The following is a 27,765-nucleotide window of genomic DNA, read 5'->3' on the forward strand; positions in this document are numbered from 1 at the left end:
CCACGCATTTAGCATTACCTGAAAATACCACAATTTTTAGATTCCCCATAAGAAATAATACCAATTTTTAAAATTTCTACAGAGCTTCATTGCCATTGTGTATTTATGAGTACTGAGAGTAGAATAAGGTAACTTAAAATGTTTCATGAAAAAGATGGGGAGGAAAAAACACACTCTCAAAATGGTAAAAATCCAACATCAATTGCTAAGATGTTGGACACAAATCTGGGACTTGATATATCACAACAATACCTGAGGGGAAAGGCTTAAAAGTGAAAGATATTAGAGGTGGCAACCTCCGAAAAGCAAGTTTTTGGTGGACAGTCAGATAAATACAGAAAATATGGTGACCTTAAGAAATAGGGCAGTTAAAATAGAAGTAAAGAGGAGAAAGATGAAAATTTTAGTCCTATTGAAATTTGAGGAATAGAATGGATCTCTTACTATCCCCACTGCAGCCAGCATCATCCAGTAAAGAAACTACATTTCCTGGTAATAAAAAAGAAGATACTCTTGAAACTAGGAACCCTGTTCACAAAAGGCCTAGGAATAAAATATAAAAAGGAATCCAGTTATATGTGAAGATCCTATAAGATGAAAACAAGAAAACAAAAAAGTGAGCTTCAGCTGAAAAATTCTCCCCACAATAAACCATAATGCAGTAGAAAACCATAACTAACTTCCAACTGAATTAAATATCTTCAAAAAACTATCTAGAAAAATTCTTATACTGATAATCAATTTGAGAACTAAATATTAACATAGAAAAAACTAGGAATAAATGCAATAAATATTGTTGAAATCTAGAAAAAAAGTTGAAGGAAAAGACAAAACCATCTCAGAAATGAGAATAAATTAAAAGTTGCACATGAGAGAAGAGATTAAAGTGAAATTTTCATAAGACGGTGCTATTTATATTAATTTTTATATTGCTCCAAAATTCCTATGTTGAAGGCTCCAAGGTTATGGTATTAAGATGCCTTTGGGTAATGATTAGTTCCTGAGGGCTCCACCCTTGGGAATGGGATTAATGTCTATACAAAAGGGTTTAAGTGAACCTATTTACCATTTTTCTCCTTATGTCTCTTCTGCTAAGTGAGGACAGATAGAAGCCACCATCTATAAAGAATGGAGCCCACACCAGTTACCAATCTACCAGCACTTTCTTCTTATACTTTTCATCATGAAGAACTTGGAGAAATACATTTTTGTTCTTTATAAATTACCTACTCTTATTATAGTAGCCTAAAAAGACTAAAACAGAGGTACCTAAGAAAGGTATGAAAACAACTGAGAAAAATTTAAAATGGGTAGGACAGGGGAGTAAAAAATTTTAGAGAGAAAAGAAGGCAAAGAAGGTCAAACATTCATATAATTGTAGTCTGTAAGTAAGGAAAAGCTAACTACCGAACAGAAATGAATACTCAAATTATTACCAAATAAAATGTTCCAAAAATAAAAAAGCACTTAAATCTGTGCATTGAAAGATCCATCAGATATCAAGAGAAATAGAACCAGAACTATTCTGATCAGCTAATAGTCCTACATTAGTAAAATTATTCTGTTTACGATAAAGAAAAAAAATCCTAAGGGAATTTTAGATAAAATGATCAAACTATCCATGAGGTGAGAGAAATAACTTGGCATCAGAATTCTTGGGAACAAAATACAAAATATGGCCACTGTGACACTGAATTTTCAAGCAATTCAAGGAAAGGAAGTACACAAGTCAAGAATTTTATGTATAGGCAACTTTTGCTTCAAGTACCTAGACCAGGGAAAAATTGTTTTGAACATCTGGTAACTCAAGGAATATTATAAACATGAGCCGCTACTGAAAATTCTAGAAGAATAGTGTTTGTCAACCCTCTGCCTCCCTTTCAGACACTTGTTCCCATCACTATAAAGTTTTTAATATCTTCCAAGGGCAGCATATTTGCATAGATCTTCTGATCCTTTGAAAGTTTATATATCATTGTAATATCTAAGAATTTTTCACTTCTGAACCCAGGAAACAATTTTCACCATGATGGGTACACTAGAGAATGATCATCTTTTTATTATTTTATATCTTAATTGGTTCTTCTTAGTTATACATTACAGTAGAATCTATTTTGATAAAATTGTACAAGCATGGAATATATCTTATTCTAATTAGATATAGTCTATATATTCTATCTAGAATAGACCCTATTCTTGTGGGTGGGAACAATGGTGGGATCCACTTAGGTATTTACATATGTGTACATAGGAAAATTATGTTAGATTTATTCTACTCTTTCCTATTCCTATTCCCCATCACTTACTTTTATTCCTCTTTGTCTAATCTACTGAACTTTTCTTCTTCTCCTCCCCTCCGTTATTGTGATTTAATTTCCACATATCAGAGAAAACATTCAACCTTTGGTTTGGGGGGATTGACTTATTTCACTTAGCATGATAGTCTCCAGAGCCATCTACTTATTGGCAAATGTAACAAAGTCATTCCTCTTTGTGGCTGAGTAATATACCATTCTGTATATATACACAATTTCTTTACCGATTCATGTGTTGATGGGCATCTGGGTTGGTTCCATAGCTTAGCTATTGTGAATTGTGCTGCTATAAACATTGATGTGGCTATGTCACTCTAGTATGCTGATTTTAAATCCTTTGGATATATGCTAAGGAGTGGAATAATTGGGTCAAATGGCCGTTCCAATTTTCTAAAAATCTCCACACTGCTTTCCAGAGTGGTTGCACACATTTGCAATTCAACCAGCACTGTACAAGTGTACCTTTTACTCCACATCTTTGCCAACATTTGTTGTTACTTGTATTCTTGATAATTGCCATTCTGTCTGGAGTGAGATGGAATCTTGCATGTTTATAATTGCTAGGTATGTTGAACATTTTTTTTCATATATTTGTTGACTGTTCATATTTTTTTCTTTTGAAAAAAAAAATCTGTTCAGTTCTTTTGCCCATTGATTGGGTTATTTGGTTTTTTGGTGTTAAGTTTTTTGAGTTCTTTATATATTCTGAAGATTAATGTTCTATCTGAAGGGTAAGCAGCAAAGATTTTCTCCCATTCTGTAGGCTCTCTCTTCACATTTTTGATTGTTTCCTTTGCTATGAAGAAACTTTTTAGTTTGATACCATCCCATTTATTGAGTCTCGATTTTACTTCTTATATTTTAGGGTTCTTATTAAGAAAATCAGTTTTTGAGCTTATGTGCCAGAGGGCTAGTCCTACATTTTCTTCTAATATGTACAAGGTTTCTGGTCTAATTTCTAGGTCTTTGATCCACTTGAGTTGTGTGTTGTGCAGGGTGAAAGATGGGGGTTAAATTTCATTTACCACACATATGAATTTCCAGTTTTCCCAGCACCACTTGTTGAAAAGGCTATCTTTTCTCCAATCTATGTTTTTTTGGCACCTTTGTCTAATATGAATTAACTGTATTTATGTGGGTTTGTTTCCATGTATTCTATTCTGTTTCATTAGTTTTCTTGCCTTTTTGGTGCCAATACCAAGTTATTTTTGTTACTATATAGCTCTGTAGTATAATTTAAGGTCTAGTATTGTGAGGCCTCCTGCTTTGTATTTCTTGCTAAGGATTGTTTTAACTAAGAGAATGAGTATCTTTTTAAACAACATATAACTGAAAAATGTTGAAAAAGAACTGATAAAGCAAATAATATACGTGATTATAGAGCTCAAATTAGAACAATGATGAGATGTAGGAGGAAAAAAGTGGTGTGTAAATATTTTGTGTTCTGACAAAGTAGAAGAATGTTCCTAAAAGAGAGATGAAATAGGGAGAGGAAGAGGAAAAGAGAGATATAAAGGAGAGAAAAATCAAATAACTTCATTTACTATTGTATAGGTCATAGGAGAACATTCAAGAGGTAACCACCTTTTAATACCAGCAGAACAAAAAATAAAAAATTAAATAAGAATGAGGAAAAAAGACCTTAAAAAAGGAGAAATATGTATGAAGTCAACAATAAATACAACACATATGCAAAATTTTAAATATAACAAAATAATATAGAAATTACATTATTGGAGAAATAACCACAATAAATATAAACTAATATACACAGCAATTATAATATCAAATAATATGGCAGAATTGAAACAAATATTAGTAATAACAAAAAATGTAGATAGGCTTGACTTTCTTACTCAAAGAAAACATTCTCAAATTGGCTAATAAAAACCTATAACTCTGGGCTGAATATAAGATTCATACCTAAATAAGTTAATTCAAAAAGGCCAAAAATAAAGGAATGGACAATGACTTACTAGATAATGGAAGCCGTAGTATACAAAAGTTATAATTTGAATATAAAGCAACAGAATTCAAAACAAACTGTATTTTTTTCACATTTCTTTGTGTTCATTATTAACTCTTGGCTTAAGAGAATGAGTATCTTTTTAACCAAAAGATAACTGAAAATTTTTGAAAACATATTTTTAAAAAGCAAAAAATAAAAATAAAACTCTGCAGCGCTAAAAGCTGCAATTTTCAATGATCATATAATGGTTATGAATACTTACGTGCCAAATGACACAGTAAACACCTATGTAAAGAATAATTACTCACTCCTCAAGGAGAAATATGAAGAAACACATTAATGATGGAAGACTTTAACATCCTACTCTCACACCTCTTTGATATCGAGTAGACAAAAAGTAAGGATATAAAAAACAAACCCAACATTTAGAAATTTTGACTATGTATCAAATGTTACATCCTTATAACAAAAAAATGCCTTTTTCTCAAGCACATATGCAACATTCATAAAAATCTATTATTATTTCATTTTAAAAAATCAATGTTTCATAAAAGTAGAAATATCATTGATCATTCTATTTGATTATAATTTTAAACTATAAATTATTAATAAATCAAATAGTTAAAGTACCATTCCCCTGATAATTTATAAAATATTGTATTAATCAAGTTATAGGTAAAAGAGAAAATTCAAACAATTATAGAAATAAATTATAAAATCAATAAATTATATAATCAATCTAACCAACAGTGTGCAAGGATTCCCTTTTCTCTGTATTCTCACCAGCCCTTGTTCTCTTCTGTCCTTTTTATATTAGCTGTTCTCATCAGGGTAAGGTAATATCTCACTGTGGTTTGGGATTTGCATTTCCCCAGTCAGAGAATATTCTAACTGAAATTTCACATATAAAAAGAGAGGTCAATAAAGATTTTAGAGAGTAATAAGAAACCTCTTTCAGGAATGCAGTCATTAAAATAATTTCCTGTAATCTCTTTCACTAGAAATAAACTCTGGGAGGGCCTGGAAATGTAATGGCTTGAGAACACAGTGCACTATCTTGCAGATGAGAGTGCCAGCTATAGATGCTGATGAACATGCATAAATTTTATTTCCAGGAATTCAGCCAGGGATATAAATGAGGAAGTTACTAGACATTGATGACTATGGGTCTTAGGTCTACTTTGCATATAAACATCCATTTCTATATCTATTTTTTTCCCTCACTAGTTTGAGAAAATGATGAGTCTTGATCTATGATGTGTTGAAATCAAAAGAAGCTAAATTTTTTTGAAAAAAGCAATTTGCAAAATCTATAAATAAGCCCATTAAATATATACCCATGAACATAAGCTTGAAAAATCTGGAGAAATAGACATCAAGCTTTTAACAGTTATCTCAAGTGGGAGGTGAGTGTGGAGGACAGAGAGGGGAGGGTACAGAACTTCCTTACTGTTGTTTCTCATACATTTTAACAGTAGCAGTATTTATTAACATTTGCAATGCACCAGACCTTCTTCTGCACATAGATTTAGATATTATAATTCCTGTAATCGTTACCTAAACCTCATGCAGTAAGAAACAGCAGTTTTATAAGTGAGGAAACTAAGGCCCAAAAAAGTCAAGCAACTTGCCAAAGGTCATACCACTAGTAAGTGGTCAGGGGGCAGGACTCAAGTCCAGGTATAAGGGCTCCATTGTTGTGTCTTTAGAACAGATGATTTTATCCTGGAAACAGGCAAAACTACAACTTATAAAGGCTGGCACTCCCTTTAAGGAACTAATACTAATGGGACCATATACAAGTTAATCCTGCCCAGAACTACTGCCCTCCACCTGGGAGCTGATGCTGTGTTTCCAGTTTCCAGGCCCTGGTCCTGGTTAACGGAGCCTAGGGCAGGGTGAGCATCGGGAAGGGCAATCTGGATGGGAGAGTGCAACATGTGACAAGGACAGATCACCAGATTGTCCTTCCTGAGTCTTCAGCTAGACCCGAGAGGGCTGCGGCCCTACCAGGTAGTAGAAATATACTGGGCTCAGGAAGAGCCAGCCCAGCCTTCTTTTCCACACTGTAGAGGATACAGTGAGGGAGAAACAAGTCAGCAAGTAGAGGGGAGAGAACTTCAAAGTGATGGCCCAAGTCTCTGGGCGGTGTTTGTACCCCAGTGCTGAGAGTTTGCTCCGCTCTAGCTGCGTCCTCCATTCTTCGTCAGCTTTAGAGATGCTCCATTATCTCTCCTGTACATTTTTCTTTCTGACTTGTGCCATTTGACCTGAGTTTTGACTTTTTACCTCTACTAGTTTGATCTGGCTGTTGCATGTAACAACAGCAAATTCATGTTAATCAAGGGAAAAGGGAACCATGCTGATATTTTGCTTATGGGCCCAGAATTCAACTTTTGAGATTAAATAGGTTCCTCTCAGTATGGTCAGAGAACAAATAAAAATGTATATTTACTTTAAAGTAATGAATCTACCATTTTAAAAGAGCTACGGATTCACAGAACCATCTATTTTGGTTATTTTAGCTGTGTGCCTCCATAGCAAGTATCAAATTAACTGATAACTTATTTTTACACAGTTACATGAGTGTGTTACTTTCATTTACTATTATTCTTCACAATATAGGCCATTTTTAAATATATGTGTGTGAACCTAAGTTTTATATTTTCATAAGATTTAAACTTTCAAAAATAAAAACAGACCTTATCAGACCAGATTTTCTGAGTTCTGGTTTTTTTAAATGGTCACCAAAAGCTATGTAACTACCATATTTTCTTCGTCTTTTTCCTGCTCACCATCTATAGAAGGAAATCTTCACTTCCTTTCTCTAAATTACTTCTCCCCCAGGACCTACTTTATCTTCCCTGTAGCAACAGAACAATACCTCCTCTAAGAGCTCAGGTCAGAACAGCCAAAGAAGTACAAATGCCCCTTTTTCCTGAGGAGTAGGAGCTCAGGTAGAGGTGTGCATATGGGTTATATGACCTAATCAAGTCTTGAGGGGAAGTGGATGGTGGTTTGGAAACCTACCAAGTAAGACGGTAAACTGGAGAACAAAATTCAATCCTGTAGTACCTTCTAGTTACTAAGTAGATCCTTTTAAGATACAAGTGAATAATAAATAGATTAAATAGATTCTAAAACAATGATTAGATAAAATAGATTCTAAATTATAAAGAAAATATGCAAGACAAAAAAACTAGCATTTATTGAGTGCCTATTACATTATGTACAGTATATTTTTATGACATTTACACTACTGTATAAATGTTCACAATAATCTGAAAAGCAGATTATTTTAAAGTAATATCAAAAGCATCTCACTTTCAATGATGAGGGAAACTGAGTCCCTGAGAAATTAAATAAATTGCTGAGGAGGCACAGAAAGTGGAGAGCCAGGATTTGCACCACTCTCCATTCACTTCCAGACTCCATACTTTTCCCACTATAACATCACATTTATACAAGCCAACATTCTGTTGTCCACTCTAAGTAAATTATCAGTGAGGATGGATGGGGTTCTGTTTTTCCCTTTAATATAAATGTAAATATTTTCAACCTTACATGTACAGGTAAAAGAGGTGATTAAGGTACTCATGGTGAACCCAGCTTTCCTAAAATTACACTGTTTTCCTAAGCTGATTTCATCAAGAGAAAATGCTTCTTCAAAGACAGGAGTCATTGTTAAGGTCCTGTCTCCATCAGCTGTAACTGTCCTTTGCACCTCCTGTGCCTGGGTGCTAGACTCCTGTCTGCCTCCCCAATGCAGCCTGCAAAGGGCTTTATTATCCCCAGCTGAGATCCAAGGCAGCTGAAGGGCACATTGTCACTACAGTTTGCTCCCCCCACATGTCAACATATTCTGAAAGCTAGTGACATCTGATTTTAGCTCTTTGCTGCCTTCTGTTCCTCTGACTTTGACAGATTTTAATGAGACAAATGCTAGCTGTGGATTTCATTTCTCTATCTTCCCCTACTTCACCTCTCAGGAACTCAGTTTAGGCTGCCATTCTTTGCAAAATAGCAAACTCGAGATGAAAAAAACTGCTGATAAAGAGGAATAGAATTGTGCCCCAAAGGTAAACTTGGCAGAGCTTTCCCATCTTGACATTGACCCTGCTGTTACCCTTTCAGTAAGTGTCACCTGGCATGTTCCTGACACTTGGGGATATGGACATCAAATCACTCATAAGAGAGAAACAGCTGATTCTTCCAGGACTCTTGTGTGATGTAAATGCTAGGAGGTGTGTTGGATACAACTGAGGAGTTCTCCAGCAAGAGGACAGGTTCAGGGCTTCTTAAGGAAGCTGAGACAAGTTAGCAATTGTGTTCTCAACCCAAACACTTAAGAGGATGCTCAGAATACCTGCCATTTATTGGGCATCACACTATTATGATACCTGAAGCTTTGAGGCTAGACCTGTGTGCAAAATCACATTCATCACTTAGAGAGTTGGACCTTCAGGTGGGTGAAGTGAATAATTACGACCACTTCCAACTGCTCCATCTCCCACCAAGTTTTCTAATATCTCAACTTAGAAACTCAAGTTTAGGGGGCAGTTGGAAAAGGAGACCATTAAAATTCTGAAGAAGTAGAAGAAGACTCAGAGCTCGGGGCGGGGGTTGTGTCTTACTTATGTGGAAAACACTCACTCACAGATTGCTCTGCGGTTCAGAGCAGTGGGTGTCTTTAGGTCAATGATTCTAAGGTATTGTACCCCATTCCCAGCAGCTTGAGCAGAGCTGGGAGAAAAGAGAGTCCCAAAAGATCATGTTTTACCTGAAAATGAATGAGATACCAACACTTAAATTGACTAGAAAAAAACATCAGCCTGTGAAATGGAATAAAATGGATTGTGTGTTCTAGGATAGTTGACAGGTTAAGAGCAAAACTAAAGTCAAATATAGAAAAAAAAAATGACAGTGTTGTACATCTGAGTTACTGTGTGCTAATATTACCTGATACACCAGTTGTTCATGTTTTTATTTAAGTATTGCTAAAATTTACTGGACAAAAGAGAGAGTTTGAGACACATATAACTAAAGCATTCCTTCTAAGATGATTCTAAATCATAAATCAATATCATTAATTATATTGAATTAACCAATCACAATCCCATACACTTGCAGTCATCCATTGTGTCCCAAACTTTTCATGAGGATCTTAATAAATATTGTGGCCATATTATTAAGTCTTAAAACAAAATGAAAATCTGTCATTTTCAACAACATGGATGAATCTGGATGACATTATGTTAAGTAAAATAAACCAGGCACAGAAAGATGAATTCCACGTGTTATTATTTACATGTGAAAGCTAAAAAGTTGGTCACAAAGAGAATAGAAGAGTGGTTACCAGAGCTTGGAAAGGGTATGAGGAAGGGAGGAATGAAGCTCGAGAAGATGAGTAAAGAGCATGTAGCAGGGATTCAGTATTATAGAAGGAATAACTTCCAATGTTCTGTAGCCTAGGAGGTCACTATGATTGACAACTGTTAACTGAATATTTCAAAATAGGTAATAGAGAGGATTTTGAATGTTCCAAACACAAAGAGATGATGTCTGGCATTATGGACACACCAATTACCCTGATCTGTTCATTATACATTGTATACAAGTATTAAAATGTCATACTGTTCTCCATAAATGTATACAGTTACTATGTGCCAATTAAAAATAATTTTTTAAATAATAAATATTTTGGTTATATCCTTGCCGAAACCATCATACATAACATCTATGGAAAGTGCAGTATAAGAAACCAGTATAGGGATGGGCGTCAGACTGGATTCATCCACTGATGAGGTCAGAGCTCTCACAGTCTAACCACTTCCCAAAAGCCCTTCCTCTGAAGGGCTTGCTGCATTGGGGATCAAGACTTTGACACATGTGTCTTTGGGAGGCACTTTACCTCACCTAATATTAGCAGAAACAGATTCATAAAGTGTTTGAGTCTTGAAGATTATATAACTTTTGGATGAGCAGACAATATAGAGAATTCAGTGCAGTAAAAGCACAGAATCAAGACAGATCCAGTGTCAAATTGGTCCTAAGAGCCAGAGACAGGCCTGGAGGGAATAGAAAAAAAGAGACAAGTGGCCCCAGATATTAGAACTAGAAGGATGAAGAATGAGTGGTTTTCAGAACATAAGTCTAGCATCACCTCTACTAATGGGTTCTCATTAGAAAGTACTCAGCCCTTTCAAGTTTTGAGCTCTGGACCCATGAACACTCTACAAAAGCAGCACTTTACTACAACTTTTCAAAGGTTAGGACTAAGATGAGGAGACTTGAGAAGAAGCAGTGTGGTCAAAAGGCCTTGAGACAGTGCTCCTCCCTCATGGGCCAGCACAACTGGTCCTGAATCCCACTCCACCCTACCCAGACACTATCATTTCCACTGGTATCAGAACATGGCTCATCTCCTGCCACCATCATGGAATAGAACAGACCTTGGCTGACCTCAAATACGGTATTGCCTTGACATGTTCAGGGGTTCTACATGAGGCTTATATTTTAAAAGCAATGTTTTTCTATCATTCATTTAACTATCCTGTGACTTTTCTGGTTGTATCTGTCAGCTTTTTGTTGCTGTGACCAAAAGATCTGATAAGAACAACTTAGAAGAGGAAAATTTTATTTGGGGCTCACAGTTTCCGAGGTCTCAGTCCACCTTCAACCAACTCCATTCCTCTGGGCCCGAGGTGAAGCAGATCATGGAGGAAGGGAATGGAAGAGGAAAGCTGCTCTCAGCTCATGGCGTCCAGAAAGGAGTGGGGTAGGAAAAGAAAGAGAGAGAGAGAGAGAGAGAGAGAGAGAGAGAGAGAGAGAGAGAGAGAGAGAGAGAAAGGAGAATGGGGAAGGAGGAGGACAGGGAGGAGGAGGAATAGAAGCAGCAGCAGCAACAGCAGCCAAGGAGAAAATATCATCCCATAAGACACACCCCCAGGGACCTGCTTCCTCTCCACTTACCTACAGTTATCACCAGTAATCCATTTGAATTATAAATCTGTCAAATAGGTTAATCAACTGATTAGGTTACAGCTCTCATAATCCAATAATTTCACATCTGATTATTCCTGCATTGCCATATGAGAGTTTCAGGGAACATCTCATATCCAAACCATAACACCAAACAAAACCAGGTGGACACTTCAGAACAGCCAGTAACAGAGACAATTCTATGGCTCTATTTTCTCCTCTCCCTCACTCTCCATTGTTTATTCAATGACGTCCCAATTTGTAAGCTTGGAGTGGAATGTTCTGCATGATCAGACTCACATTGCTTGGCTCAACAGCCTCACCTTGTGCCAGCCTCCCATCTTATACTCTGCTACAGTTGTGCTTCTCTTATTGCTGTTCTAGATCTTTCCTGTCTCCATTCCCAGTCCTTTGCCTGGTTTCCATCAAACTTAGGACTCTTTCCAGGGGCTGTTTCCTCTAGGAATCATTCTCCTTCCTCCCAGCCTTGGCTAGGTGCATTCCTTTGCACACACAATCTTTGTGCATTCTGTGGCAAAGCACTTGGACCACATCATAATTAACCAGCTGTGGATGGTCAGCCTTGCTACTTGGGGTGTTAGGAAACTGAGACTCTCCAGATCCACCTCAGATCCACTGGATTAGAACTTTCACTTTTTTCTCAAGACCTCAGGTGAGCCAGTGCAGTGGTATAATCCTGTAATCCCAGCAGTTTGGGAGGCTGAGGCAGGAGGATCATGAGTTCAAGTCCAGCCTCAGCAACTTAGAGAGATACTGTCTTTAAATAAATTACAAAAGGTGTCTGGGGATGTGGCTCATTGGTTAAGTGCCTCTGGGTTCAATCCCTGGTACAAAAAAAAAAAAAAAAGATAAAAAAAAAAAACAGGTGATACCTCTGCTCATGAAAGTGTGAGAAGTTTGCCTTAATAGGAGACTGTGAGGAACTCAGGAGGCAAAATTGTCTTTTATCTCTAATTCCCAGCAATAAAAGAGTGCCTGGCACATCACAGGGGCTAAGTCTGGCACTGTATTGTGTCTGATCCCCACCTGGCCTCTTGGATTGATTTTCCATTCCCAGGAAGAAAGCAAGCTATTGAGTAAGAAGCTGTTTTCAAGGGAGTGCCTTATAGAACTCCTGCCACAAAAAATGCTTGTGAGGCCCCTGGGACAAAGTGCAGCCCTAAATCAGAAAGAAAAACACTCTCCATGTCTCTTCCTGGATCCAGCACTTCTGCATCAGGAACCCCTTGGATGTGATCTTTAGCTCACTTTCTGAGGAGTGGGCTGGCTGTAAGGGAGTCTCTTGTGGGCATATATGGGATGGGGACATGCATAGTGACTCCAAACAACATCTGGGGGTGGGGGGGGTAACTGCAGGAGCTAAAGTCCTAAATGAACAAATGGGAGCAAGAAGAGTGTGGTAGTCACAATAATGGCCCTTCAGTTCTGTCTACATCCTAATCCCTCATATCTGGGGGTGTTAGTTTATATGGTACAATGTTATTAAATTAGGATCTTGGGGGAAATTATTCTGAATTATCCACATGGGCTTGATCTAATCACAATGGTCCTTATAAGAGGGAGGTAGGAGGGTCAGAGACCAAAGAGTAGGGGAAATGAAAACAGATGAAGATGGAATGACACAAAAAGAAGCCATGCACAGAGGAATGGGGACAGCTGTAGGAACTGGGAAATGCAAGGAAACATTCTCCCCTGGAGCCTCCCAAGGAACCAGTCCTGCTGGCACCTGACTTTAGCCCAGTAAAACTAAGCATGAACTTCTAGCCTCCAGAACTGTAAGAGAATTAATATATGCAAACTTGTGGCACTTTGTTACAGCAGCTTTGGAAAATTAGTACAAGTAGGACATCTGAGTTATTTATATTAATGTGAATTCCTTCACACAAGCTGGGGAATGTGATAACATCTGGGTTACCCAAGCTAAATTCCCACAGTCCTAGACTGCCAGAAAGGCTTTATTTCTATTGATTGGGTCTTAGAAAGTTCCAGAAAGGAACATACATCTTTGGGGGTGGAGTGGAGGAGGAGGGGGCAAGAAAGCAAGGAGTTGGTTCTATCTGAGTTTTCAAAAGATCTAGCATTTTTCAAGAGGATTTACTACTCCATACAAGAATACTCCCCCTAAGGCATCTCCCTACCCTAAAACCCCAAGCAGTTCTTGAGAGCCAAAGTTTCCAAAGAACAACAATGAAGTTGTCATCCTGTGTTGATAAATCGACTGCTGGGAGCTCTGGAGGCTTGGTGGGGAAAGCCAGCCATCACAACCACACAGTGAGAGTCCCTGGGGCCATTGATGCAGAAAGCCAGTAGCTTCTATTAATAAATCAATACCTTCCCAGAAGAACTTTAAGTAATTTTTTTTATTACTGTTGGTTTATGGGGAAACCTTAAAGAAAGGGAAGAAGAAAAAAAAAAAAAAGAAAGAAAGGAGGCAATGTCAGATCTGTCTGGACCATGAAATCCACCTGACATTACGATTCTGATGGACCATTTGAGCTATTCCCTTTGAAAGATCTCATTAAAAGTGGAGCTCTCAGCAGCTTTGAATTCCACATGGCATGAGCCTCCCTTTGGAGAGCTAACAATGGTCTAGATGCCAGAGAATCCCAAACGCTGCACAGTTTCCTTGGTGTCCACAGCTAACGCTACTTTCTCAAGGTCTCTGCAAATCGCATTACTTTAGCTACGGGTAGCCGATTCTGAGCCCCCTGGAAGAGGTTTCTCCTGAGTTTCCAACCCTAGAAACAAGTGGCAGTGACTGCACAATTGTGCCTCTGAAAGGGAATGCCCAGCTTACCTGCTCAGAGCGAGCGGCATTCTCAGTCTAAGGGCAGGGGCAGCCAGGAGGGGAGGGCAGATGAGTCCTTCATTCAGAGTCTGCGCCAGCCAGAGGGGGGCTGATCCAAGCATCCAGGAGGAATGACAGCTTAATTCCCGGCCCCCTGCTGGGGAGCCATGGCAGGGGTTAATTAATTTCCTCTCCAGCAGTTCCCTGGGAGAGCTTGCATTGGCTCTTGGCTGTGTGAACCCACAACACCCCCTGCATGAGGCCCAGGGAAGGAGGCAAAATGAGCTTGTGTCTGGCTGCTCCATTGCCGTCTTTGTTTCTTCTTTGCTGAGATCAGTCAGGTAACTCACTGATGGTTTTCAGAAGGGGCAGCAGCCAGGGCAGTCTTCAGGGAAACTGCAAAATAGACCAGGGTGGCCTCTGGCAATCTCTTTAGGGCCCCTTAAATACATCTCTCACCCTTCTCAGATCTTCACTCTACCAAATTAATCTAGGTGGAACTTCAGACAATAACTGAAAAATTTTAATCACCTATTAGATCTATTCAATAAATATATAAATATCCAACTTGTACCAGAGGCTGGAAGAAGAGATTTAACACAATAACATTTATTAGACATCTACTATGCGCCACACATGCTGCCCACTCATGCTCACGACTTTATGAAAGATAGATTGCTGGCCCCACTGTACAGTTGCCAAAAGTAAGGCTCAGGAAGGTTGAATAATTTACCAGCACCATATCCTGGCAAGTTATAGACAAAGTGAGAATCTGAACCTGGTTTGGCTCTTTCCAAACCAGTGCTTTCTTTTGGCTTTTGTTTTTGTTCTGTACTCATTGTGAGCTAGAAATCTAGAATCAAAAGTAACAACAAAATCCAAGATTCAAATCCTAGCTTTACTATTTAGTAACTGTGTGACTATAAGCAAATGAGCTAACTTCTCTAAGTCTTAGTGTTTTCATCTTTAAAAAAGGATAATAAGATCGTATCAACTTCTTAGGATTAATGGGGATTCGGTAACGTTTATATATTGTGTGGCACAGTGCTTGCTACATAATAAATTCTCAAAAGGTACTAACTAAACATGATTATTATTCCATGCTATCAGGAATCTTACCCTTCAATGGCAATTCCCTTACCAACGTACCTTCTTCTCTCTAAAATTGTGATATTTTTTATCTGACTTTTGAAGATAGTTTCCCCAAAGCAAAAACCTCCAAATGGGTGCCTGCCTATCATTCAAGGTCATAAAATTGACCTGATCAAACTGTAGTCACCAAGTTTGATTTTTTGTTTTTTTGTTTTGGCAGGGGGTGGGGGGCAGTGGTAATAGGGATTGAACTCAGGGGCACTCGAACACTGAGCCACATCCCTAGCGCTATTTGTTATTTAGAAACAGGGTCTCACTGCATTGCTTAGCACCTCGCTTTTGCTGAGGCTGGCTTTGAACTCAAGATCCTCCTGTCTCAGCCTCCCAAGCCACTGGTATTACAGGCATGCGCCATGCCCAGTTTAGTCACCAGGTTTTATAACTCATTTTTCTTATGACAGATCAGACCTTTGGATCTCTCACCTCTACTCGTAAAAATATTTATTATTGCTTTTAGTTTGTAAAATACCACTGGTGATCACTTTAGTCATGAATCATTTTCATACTTATTGTGAACATAAAAACACCTTAAAGGTTTCTGTTGAATCACAACTCAAGAACCTGACTCCCTGTTCACTCCCCTGCCCCCACAACACACACATCCGTGCCCCCGTCATTAGTTCAAATACTGTGCCTTTCCTGGCCAGTATGATTTAAAGGGTCATGAACCGCCCCCCTCTCCCACCCTCAGAATACCTACACTATCATAGCAGGTGAATACCCGAGGCCAAAAAGCAGGTATAATTGCACAACCAGCTAGATAGCATTCTGGCACTATCTGGTGAAACTAAGAGAGTTTGTGACCTGTGTTGAGGACATCTCATTCTTTGGTATGTATTTCAGAAAAATTCTCACATAGATTATCAGGAAATGTCTAAGAGAATATTCATTATGGCCTCTTGTGACAGTTGGTTTGGGGCAAATTTGATATCCAAGAAGGAACTGGGTAAGTAAAACAGAGTGGTCACTTGCCCCTAAGGAATACTGCGCAGCAAGTAGAAGCAATGAGTTGGATTTAATTTTAACAATATGAGTGGATCATTAAAATATGAGGTAAAAAAATAAAGAGTAAGACTCTCAGCAGAAAACGTTTAAATTAAAAGCATCTACACATCAAACTGCATGACTTACTTTAGAAGGGTACACCAATAATTATGGATATTGTTCAAACACATTACAGGGACCTGGTACCTATCAAAGAAGATAATGTGCTAGGCACAGAGGTATATGCTGAACTCAGCTTTCTACAGCTCGGGACAATCAAACCCAACAAAGTAAGAGACAGGTGTTATTATTTAGATAAGAGGTGTACCCCAAAGCTCATGTGTGAGAGTCAATGCAAGAAGGTTAGAGATGAGATGACTAGGTTATGAGAGCCTTAACCCACTCAGTGAATTAATCCCTGATAGGTAGTAACTGAAGGCTGGTGGGGTGTGATGGAGGAGGTGGGTTGATGGGGGCATAACTTTGGGGTATATGTTCGGTGAGCTGAGATTAGCATTCTCTGCTTCTGGATCATGTCCTGAGCCATTTTCCTCTGCCACATTCTTCTACCATAATGTCCTGCCTCACCTTGAGCTCCAGGGAATTGGAACTGGCTGTCTCTGGACTAAATCATGAGCCCCACATAAACTTTTCCTCCCCTAAGTTGTTCTTGTTGGGTCTTTTGGCCATAGAAACACAAAAGCTAACTAAAACAGTATGTTATTCGGAAAGGTGAGTTAAAGTTAGACAGAGGGAAGAAGACTAATTACATCCTAGTGTAGAGCATACAATTTACCTCAGAAACCATGCACTCCTAAACTTCTGTTAGGAGTGCATGTTCCTGAACCTTACCTTCACCTACTGTACCAGGACAGGAGGTGTCACGGTGAAACCCTGGAATCCACATTTTAAAATTAGTCCCCCAGTGGCCATTTAGCTCTATGAATTTTGAGAACTGTGTTATTCTTAACTACAACTGCAAGTTAAAATCAGTTGAGAAGAATTTCAAATTCCAGATAGCCTAGCTGGTCAGCAAACAAATTAAACTGAATCTTCTTGGGATGGGATGAGGCCTCAAAATTTTTAAAAGCCCCTTGAGTAATTTCAACATGTGCAGCCAAGGGTGAGAACCACTTTTCACCAAAAGCCTTCTTTAGAAAACTCAAGAGCTAGCAAGACTTCTCCTCATTCCATCTTCATTTAATCTCCAGCTAATTTGATTCTCTACTTAATTGGATCAAAGCCCCAGGCTCTAAATCACTTATATTAAACATATAAATTACCCAACCTTTTACTTCAAGAACCTCTGGGCACACAGTTGAGTACTTTTCTATCCCTGCACTTGGGCAGTTGACATTTGATTTTCATAAAAGAGCCAAAGTTAGAATTAAATAAAAGTAGCAAGATCTCTGCTTTAGTTTAGTTTAATGAAAAGCTACCATGATAGGTGGTAAAACATGCTACACACCTTATATATATATTGAGTATACCTTGAAATTATATGCATACAAAAAGCAAACATGAGTGGCTATTAGGTACACATTATTTTAAGTTTACAGGAATGGGTTTGAAATAAAGCAACATATGAAATTTGTTACCCTGAGCAGCATTAATATAAATTATACCTTGAAATTTAATTATTTGTTAATTAGAGAACATACTTTTGCTTAAAAAATAGTGCCTGGCCAGGATATCCTCCCTAGCTTTGTACTGAAATATCTATGGAAGGACAGAACAACAAAGAAACTTGAAAACTCCTACAATCCAAGACAATGACTGTCAATTCAGGGCCAGAATTTGAGAAGACTCTCTATTAAATGGAAAAAAATGACAATGCATTTTTAAAGCTTTAAAACTCAATTAATCTCCCTCAATGCAGCTAATCTTTTTATATATATATATATATATATATATATATATATATATATATACACATACACACACATGCTAATCTCTATAAAATTAGGTTCTAAAATTAATAATGAGTGCTGAAACTAGCAAGAAATATTCTAGAGAAGATATGTATATTAGGCTATATATATATATATATATATATATATATATACACACACATACATATATACATATATATATATATAATGTAGGATATATATACATGTATTAATAGATATATATGTATACTATCCTAACATATCTCAAATATCTCAATAGAAAGCACACAAAATATTTCTGAGTAATTAAAGAGGATTCTCAAATAAAAACACTCTGTATCACAAATGAAAGTAATCTATAAATTGAATAACTTCTCTTTTATAGTCCTACAGAATTTTTTTGTTTTGTTTTGTTTTTTTCTAGTTTTGTTTTGGAACACAGCAAAATGATTCTGAGGGTATTTGAAAAGGGGAAATGCCAGGAAAATACCAACAAGAAAGACTTTTCTTGTCAGATTTTTAACTTTACCAAAAGAACTATAAAATCCAAAAGATAGAAGGAGAACAATAATAGAATCCAAAAAATATGATAAAGTATATAGACATGAAAATGCAATGCATTATTAAATGAAGGTATTTTCAAATATCAAAGAAAAATGCTAAGCAAGTTTTCTGGAAAACAGAATTAGGCACTCCCTAATCCTTAATTAAACTAAGTAGAATTTTAGGCAAATTGAGGATTTAAAGGCTTAAAATGAAAAATGTTTCTTGAGTATATAGGAAAATCAGAAATAAAAATATAAAGACCAATAATCTATAAATTCATTACCAATGAGTTTTAGATTTCTGAATGGAATGGAAAGAGAACATCCTACCATAAACCAACATCTATAAGCATCCAGATTTGGAAACATAAATCCATTTGGCTTATGCCACATTCCAGATTCTATGGGACTCTGCATTTCATTGCCAAGATTTCTGTACACACTCCAGGATTCACATTCCCATGGTCCCTCTATACCTTTCTCAAAAAATCCTGTATTTAAATCTACATAAACTTCCCTTTCTGTTTCATGCCAATTTGGTTACTTTTCTTTGATAACCCCCAAACCTCATTCAAAGCATTTACATATTTAATGCAATTTATTAAAGGTTTAAAATGAGAGGGGATATAACTATAAACCAAACTGAATACTAAATCTCTTTGTCCTCAACTCCTCTGTATTTCCTAACATATTTCCTGGAATATATATTTTTTTTAAAAAAATTATATTTTAGTTGTAGTTGGACACCATACCTTTATTTTATTTATTTTTATGTGGTGCTGAGGATTAAACCCAGGGCCTCAAACATGCTAGGTGAGTGCTCTACTGCTGAGCCACAAACCCAGCCCTGGAATATACAATTAATGATATTTTTCTGCAGGCTTTGGCTCCTTCCTGTGCTATCTTGCTCATCCTCTCACAGTATTTCTTTTCACCATCTGTATCTTCACCTTTATGGTTTTTTCTTACTCTCCAAACTTCTATTTGATTGTTTAATGTCATATGTATTTTTAAAATACACAGACCAAAAAAATAACTAGGTCAAGAAAGACACTGCAGATACTTTAGGACATGCACACACCTTTTCCCATCATAGTCACCACTCCATCTGCTAGAAATAACCAATATTCTAAAATTGTTATCATTACTTCCTTATTTTCCTTTACAGCTTTACTACCAAAGTAAACATCCCTAAACCATATAATCTAGTTTCTTTTGAACTTTTTATTCACAGAATAATACTGAATATGTTCTTTGTGTCTTAATTTCCTTTCTCAAAACATGTTGATAAGCTTTATCCATGCTGGAGCACATAGCTTTAATATGTTCATGTTTGCAGCTATCTAATATTCCATATCATAATCTATATACTCTATTATTGATGGCTATTTAAGGGAAAATTATAAAAAATATTTTGATGAATATTATTGTATATGTGTGTGTATACTAAGCATGAAGTTTCTAGGAATGTATATTCATATTCCTGGGGAGGAACATATATATGATTGGTCATAGGATATGTGTCTACACTAGACATTTTTCCACAAAGGTCATATGGTCTCCGCAGTAATTTATGGGAATTCCTGATATTCCACATCCTCAAAAGCATTTGGCATTAGCAAATGTCTGATAGGTTTGTTTTTATTGATATTTTAATTTACATTTATCTAAAATCTAATTAGGTTTTTGAAATGTTTAGTTTAGACATTTGGATTTTTTATTTTTGAAGTGTCTGTTCAAATATTTTGTCAATTTTTTATTGGTTTTCTGTTCTTTTCTCTCAATTTTTAAGAGTTCTTCATACATATATTCAATGTAACCCTTTATGAATCATATATGCTAAAAAAAAATCTCCTTTTCTCTCTTGTTATCATGTCTTCTAACATTATCAGCACTCCAGTGAGTATGGTTATCCCTTTGTTTCACCGTTAACAAATTATACTTATTTCTTACAAACTACAAATTTGTACAATTCTTACAAATTACATACTGACTGTATATAAATTAAGTGATTCTTCAAGGCACTTTACTAAGCAAAATGAATTTCCTATTTAAAATACTCTCACGAAAAGTGTTCAAAGAATTTAAAAATTAATTAATTTACTTTTGTAATTAATACAAAAGTAAAACATAAATGACTATTTTTAAAGACATTTATTTCATGAGAGATAAATAGCTAATATCCACTGTGCACACACACAAAAAAATAGCAAACCATAAGACAAAGTTAGAGACCATTTAAAAATAGGCAAAAAATATGAACATACGATTTGTTAAAAAAATACCAAAGATCTATAAACATAGGGTATCTACTTAATGTTATTAATTAAATCAATTCAAGTAAATATAACAATATAAATTTTCATCTCTAAGATCAACAATGGGAAAAATCTTGACTGAAATCTATGCTGGCAATAGTATTAAAAATGGGTATTCTCATGAACAGTTAAAGGAAATATAAATTTGAACTTGCTGGAAAACTATTTGACCATATATATCCAAAAAATCAATGTAATAGTCATATCTTTTGAATATGAAATTCAGGAGTTAATTGCCTAGGTGTGAAAATACCATTGCAGAAGGCTATTCGCTGTGGTGTTATTAATAGTAATGAAATAGGTGCAATGCCTGGAGCCCTGGCTGGTGAAGAGCTCCCCAAGACTACACTTGAGTTGTCCAACAGGTGAGGTTCAAAGGGAGGCCTGGCAGGCCTCTTTGCCCAACACATGCAGCTGATTTTTTAAAGTGTGAGTTTATAACTTCATTAAAAACTTAGTAGATTTCATGTAGAAATCTTGAACTAGAACTTTTGCTAAAAAAAAAAAAAAATCAGATTCAGCAGCTCTGGGCCAACCCATGTTTCCTCATAATAACCATCAGCTGGATGTAATAACTATCCGCTCCCTACAGGTTCCCACTTTCTCCTACCAGACCTGGCTCATTCATTTATGTCATCTTCCCAATACCTGTGCCATTTTACTTTATAGCCACTACCAAGGACCCTGCCCAGGATACAGACCTGCAAAGTATTTGATTTTTTTTTTGAGAGAGAGAGAGAGAATTTTTTTTAATATTTATTTTTTAGTTTTTTGGTGGACACAACATCTTTGTTTGTATGTGGTGCTGAGGATCGAACCCAGGCCGCACGCATGCCATGCGAGTGCGCTACCGCTTGAGCCACATCCCCAGCTCAGTATTTGATTTTTTAATATAAATTTTCCCCAATTATAAAATTAAGGCATCCTTACTGTAGAAAGTTGAAAGCAGGGGTGGGAGGGAAAGGGAGAGAGAAGGGGAATAGCAAGGATAGTAGAAGGAGACAGTCATCATTATACAAAATTCATGTATGAAGATGTGAATTTGGTGTCAACATACCTTATATACAAACAGAGATTTGATAAATTGTTGTATAAAGGTATTAAGAATTGTAATGCAAAAAAAATTATGAATGTAATGCACTCCACTATTGTCATGTATGTAAGAAATAAGAAAAAAAAGAAAGTTGAAAGCTAGAAATACATTAAAAAGAAACAAAAATCAGTAATCCCTCCTAAACACAACTTCTGTGAAATTTATTTAGATATTAATATATTTTGCATATCTATCATGTATGAAGTTGAGGCTTTTTTTTTTTTTTTTTTTTTTTTTTGTGCTGGGAATTAAACCCAGGGCCTTGGGTATGCAAAGCAAGCACTCTATCTACTGACCTATATCCCCAGCCCTGAAGTTGATATCATGTTCTGTAGTCTGACATTTTCCAGCATTACATGAACAAGGCATTGCATCAGAGACTTACTTATGTCACATCGTTCTTAGTGACTGCATAATATTCCACAGTGTGGATACAACATCATTGACTTAGCTCTTCTCCTAATATTGGACACTTATTAGGTTTTTTTTGTTTTGTGTGGTGGTGGAGGTGTTTTTCTTTCTTTTTTTTTTTTTTTTTCTGTGATAACACTAGGTTGAAGTTTTATACTATAGTTTGGTTCATTTTGCATCATCTGTATGAGACTTTTCTGGACATTTGATATCTGCATCAAAGTATCTGAGGATTTTTAGCGCCCTTGATAGGATATATAGAGATTGTTTTCCCACATTGGTAGGATGGATTGATATTCTCACAATAACAAAAGGAGTCCCTTCTAAATTTATGTTTTCCCTCAGATATCAATAATTTGAGCCCATTTTTCCATGAAACTTTCTAAAGTCAGTTTAATGATTGGAGTCATTATCTGCATTCACATAGACAATAATGTCACCATTATCAGTGAGGTCCTTGCCAGACCATAAAGCACACACAGGCAGGATTGGTTCAAAGAGACCATTATCATTTCTCAGGTCAGGCCTATAATTGCTCATGAAGAGAAAGGTGAAAAATCAAAACTTCCCTGAAACTAACCCTAGCTTCACAGTCCTTCCCTGCAAATTCTTACTGCACCAAGATCAGAGGGCCATCTCCCAAGAAAACATGACTGAAGACTTCAAGGCCCCTCAGCTGCATCTGCTAGAGAAAAAGGGGTTATGAAGCATTGCATTTTCAAAGACGGTCACCCCAGGTATGGTATCGAGGCCCTATACCAGATGTGATCCCCTGGATTGAGGGGGAAGAGTTTGGAGCCCACAGCTGCAAATGCTGAGGTCATCAGGACAATTTGGGGAATGGATGAGTTCACTGGGGTAAGGGGGAAAAAAGCATGTCACTTTTCTTTTTTCGTTTGAAGTCACTAAGCTTTGGGGTTCAGGAGGGAATTGTTGCTCTCACTTTATTCTTTGGGAGGCGGGTGGCTGCCTGCCAGAGGCAGCTGCGTGCGGAGTCATTTGCATTGCATGCAGTCTCTGGTCTTAGAGGGAAGCTCTTCCTTTCCTTAGATCATCTGCTTCTTTAGAGTCAGGGCCACTGCCTCACACAGATTGTATTCGCCCTTTAATCTTTTCCCCACCCCTCCCTCTCCCTGACTTACCCCGTGCAGTTTAACAAGCTCCCAGACAGGTCCAGCAGGCTCATCCCCATAGCTTTGAAAGCCAGCTGGCAGACAAAGGGGGAATTATTTCATACACTCATGCCTGGGTGGGTGCAGGAGAGAGGCGATTTGTGGCACACATGGGGTCCCCTTCTCTCTCTCTCTGTTTCTTCCCTCCCTTCCTTTGCCCCACCTGCCATCCACCCCTAGGTACTAATGCACAGTAGCCTGGGTCTGGCTGGGTCTGACCTCTTGAAGCACAGTTAGCAATGCCGAAGTTTCAGCTGGCTCTGGCAAACCTATGGGGCCCTGAGGGAGCAGTTTCCCAGAAGGAGGAGCAAATTCTCTTTTGTGTCTGGGCACATTCTTGAAGTTTCACCAAGGTGATGCTAGGGCTAAAAGGGATGAGGATCTGGCTGTCCAATGTGGGGAAACTTGCTCTCAGTTAAATGAGGCACCTCTTTTCTTTTAGATAATGCAGAGAAAAGAAAGAAAAAAAGAAAGAGTGCAACAGAAGGTGGACTAGGCAGGGGACAGGGATGTATGGACCTTTTTCTAAGAGAAAAGCTTGTTTCTAGTCAGCCTGTGGCTTCGTAACGGACAAGAATGTTTTGGGTGCTGTTTTATTTATATATTTTTTCCTCTCTCCAGTTAGAGATGATTTCAGCCATTATTTTAGAAATGGTACCCAATAGAGAGTAAGTGGTCCATTACAACGTCATTTTTAAAACAGACTGGATAGAGGCCATATGTGAGGAACCAATGAAGAGAACAATCGAGAGGCATGTCAGTCATGCTGACCACCTATGTCCAAGATGGGCACTGCATAGATTCAAGCCCAGAGTGGCGCTCCCTGCCTTAGAGAACCTGGCACTCAACAAGGCAGAGCGGCTTGGTGATACGGGATGGAACTTTACTTCCTCCCCATGGCATTTGGGAGGGTCCTGATTCTTATTATTAACATCACTGTGAGGCATCTTGAGAGTGTTTAAAAGTTGTCATCATTTAGAATGAGAGAACCTCTATTAACTAGAATCCAGATCCCAGGATCCTCAATATTTTTCTATTCCATTTGAAAATAAGGAGGTAAAAAGAGAACAAAGCAATATCAGGTTGTCTTTTTTTAATACGTTTATAGAGCTATTAACAATCTCCCAAGCACTCTCATGTGGAGTATCTAATTTTTATAGTGATGGTACCTAGATCCTTAAGCAAGAAAGAAAAGTGCCTCACCTTACAGTTATTTATTCCAAGCAATAGTTGGCACTGCCACACACCTTATTTTAGCTTCACACTAACCTGAGAATGCAGATATTATCTCCATTCCAGAGTAATGAGAGGCTCCATACATTTCCCTTTTTTAAAATGTATTAGTCCTTTTTAGTTAGACATAACATTGGGCTTTGTTTTGACATAAAAAAGCATGGAATATAATCTGTTTTGCTGCCCCCAATACTACCCTTTCCCTCTATCCTCCTTCCCCGTTCTCTTCCCTTTATTCTATTGATCTTTCTGCTATTTACTTATAGTTGCTTTTTTATAGCTTTAATTTGTTTATTTATTCATATGTGGTGCTGAGAATCAAACCCAGTGCCTCATACATGCTAGGCAAGCCCTCTACCACTGAGCCACAACCCCAGCTCTTATAGTTGTTTTTTTAATTAGCGTCTTGTGGATGTACATGATGGTGAAGAGTCACCGTGACATATTCATATATGAACATAGGACAGTTAGGTCACTGCATTGCTATTCCCTCAGCCCATCCTTCCCCTTTCTCTCCTCCACTGATCTTTCTTCTGTTTTGATGAGGCTTCACCCATTGCAAACCTAGATTCTCCTCCCATGCCTGCACATTGCCAGGGCCAAGCACTGTGCTCCACTTTATGCTGAGAGGTGTTATCTGGCCCTGCTGCTTTGCACAACATTGCTCAGTAAGCTACGCTTTAGGCATGTACCTAGAGGCCATTCCTATACTAAGATGGACAGCAATAAAGTAACCATCCATGCAAGTGGCTTTGATTCTCATCAGTCTATCTCACCAAACCCAAATTAAACTAATCTCTTGCTCACCTGCCTTAGGTCACTCCAATCCCATAGAACAGGAGGAGAAATTAAATAGAGAGGAGTCTACTCATTGGGCTTCCAATACCTCACTTTTGTAAATTTTGCAGCAGAAATGCAAGCATGTGAACACATTTCCAGGGTCACTCTAAAGGCCCCCAAAGAGGCCCTGAAGCTCAAGCTTTCCTAGCCTCTGCCCACCAATGCTGCCATCGCCCAAAGCATCTACATTGACCTGTGAGTTTACTGCATGCTTATCTGGATAGCTTCACTAGTAATCTTAAGTGTTGACTGGATTTGGGGAAACAACCAAAGTCCTTTGGGCTCCAGTGTTGTGGTTCAGGTAACTGGTCAAGCTGTGGCCCATCATTTGGAGGTCACAACTGTGGTAGTTTTCTTCTGAAGCTTATTACCTTTATCTGAAAACAGTCTCTGAAGCAGAATGTTTGCCCAGCAAATCACAAAGTAAAGCCCAGAATTATTCCAAGATCATTTAACAAAGGACTGACAGAGTCTAGTTTGCATCTCCTGATACCCAAAGTCCAGGCTGTCACTCAGCCCCTTGGCTGCCTCCTTCTGGTGCACAGAGAGTGGGAATCAGAACTGGAATGTCCCTTGGCTGGATGATCCAGACCCTGGGGATTGGCTTATCCTGGCAGCTAATATCTATCTTGAGCTGTGTCTTAGGGGAATGGTTTTTATTTTGCCCCAAACTTCATCCCATGTCTTTAATCCCACTGCATTTGTCATCTTCAGCCTCACTGAATACAGAGAAAGAGAGGCTTCCCCCAACTTGCCAAAGAGGTAAATAGGTTTAAGCACCCACAGATGGCCTCATCTCCCAGAGCCAGATTCTCACCAACAACTGTATGGCCGGTGACATGGCAAAGAACCACAGCAAGCCTGGCTCCTGTCCACCTCTGTGATGACAAGACCATAGGGACAATGTGGGCTTCAGAAAGGGCCCGACAGTTTGGTGTGAAGGAGAAAAAAGATGGAGGGAACAAGAGCACTCTCATGTTATAAACTCGGAGAAGCTGTCACCAGAGCAGGAATGGGGACTCCAGCATGTTCAATCGGCCTGTTTCATTTATTTATTTAGTGCATTCCTCTCTCTCGCAAAGGACTCTGCCTCCTCTTATTTTGAATTGGGGCTCTAAACAATTTCTCATTCTCCTCTCAGGCTTAGAGAGAGAAGAAAGGAGCATTTTAAAAGTAATTGTTTCAAAATTTTGTTCTATTTCTCTCCCTATGTAATCAACTGCTACTTCTCCACCATTCTCAGTTTGTCTTCCTCAAAAATATAGTCCTTAAAACAAGTATGCATTTGCCATTGCCACGCATCAGCAGTGACTGGAATGAGGAGAAAAAGAGAGACGGAATCGCAAAAATAGAACGAATAAAGGAAATACATGACTTGGCCTGTAATCTTTGGGAAGTCGCCAGATTCCGCTTCTAGCCAACCAGTTCCATCCCACTGTGTGTGTGTGTGTGTGTGTGTGTGTGTCCATGCACAGCACATCTCTAAGCCTGGGTGAGCACAAAACACTCAGATCTCCATGAATTGCTGAGCTATATGAGGCAGAAGAAGTGCGACTAGCAGCGGTCATGGTCCAAACGATTATCAAAGAACTGCTGTCCTGATCAGGTTTTGTGCTAAACACGCTAGAGAAAGAAAGGCAGGGCTGATGGCTGCTTGTTTGGCATTTCTTTGTAGTTGGGGCCTTTTCTTCCCCTGAGGTGGTTGTTGTTGTTAACCGAGGTTGTGTGAAACCCCTTCTGTGCAGAAACGGGAGGTTCCGCTTTGAAGCCAGAGAATCTTTGTTCTTCACCTAACTTGGTGCCATTTTCAACAGGAGCATTTATATTGAAGTCTGGTCAATGCCTGCCACCCAGAATACAGTGAGGCTGTTTGCCAGGTGGGAAAAAGCAGTTATGGTGTGGCCGGAGGGAACAGTCGTGAGTTTCAGCAGGGGATAGAGAGGGAGGAGTTGTCTCTATAAAAATACAAAATAAGACACCAAGAGTTGCCTTGGATCCGTGGGTTAGTGTTCACAATTCTCCTTTGAAATTTGAATGCTCAAAAAAAGAGT

Source organism: Marmota flaviventris, chromosome 13 (assembly GCF_047511675.1).
Source record: "Marmota flaviventris isolate mMarFla1 chromosome 13, mMarFla1.hap1, whole genome shotgun sequence".
NCBI lineage: Eukaryota > Metazoa > Chordata > Mammalia > Rodentia > Sciuridae > Marmota > Marmota flaviventris.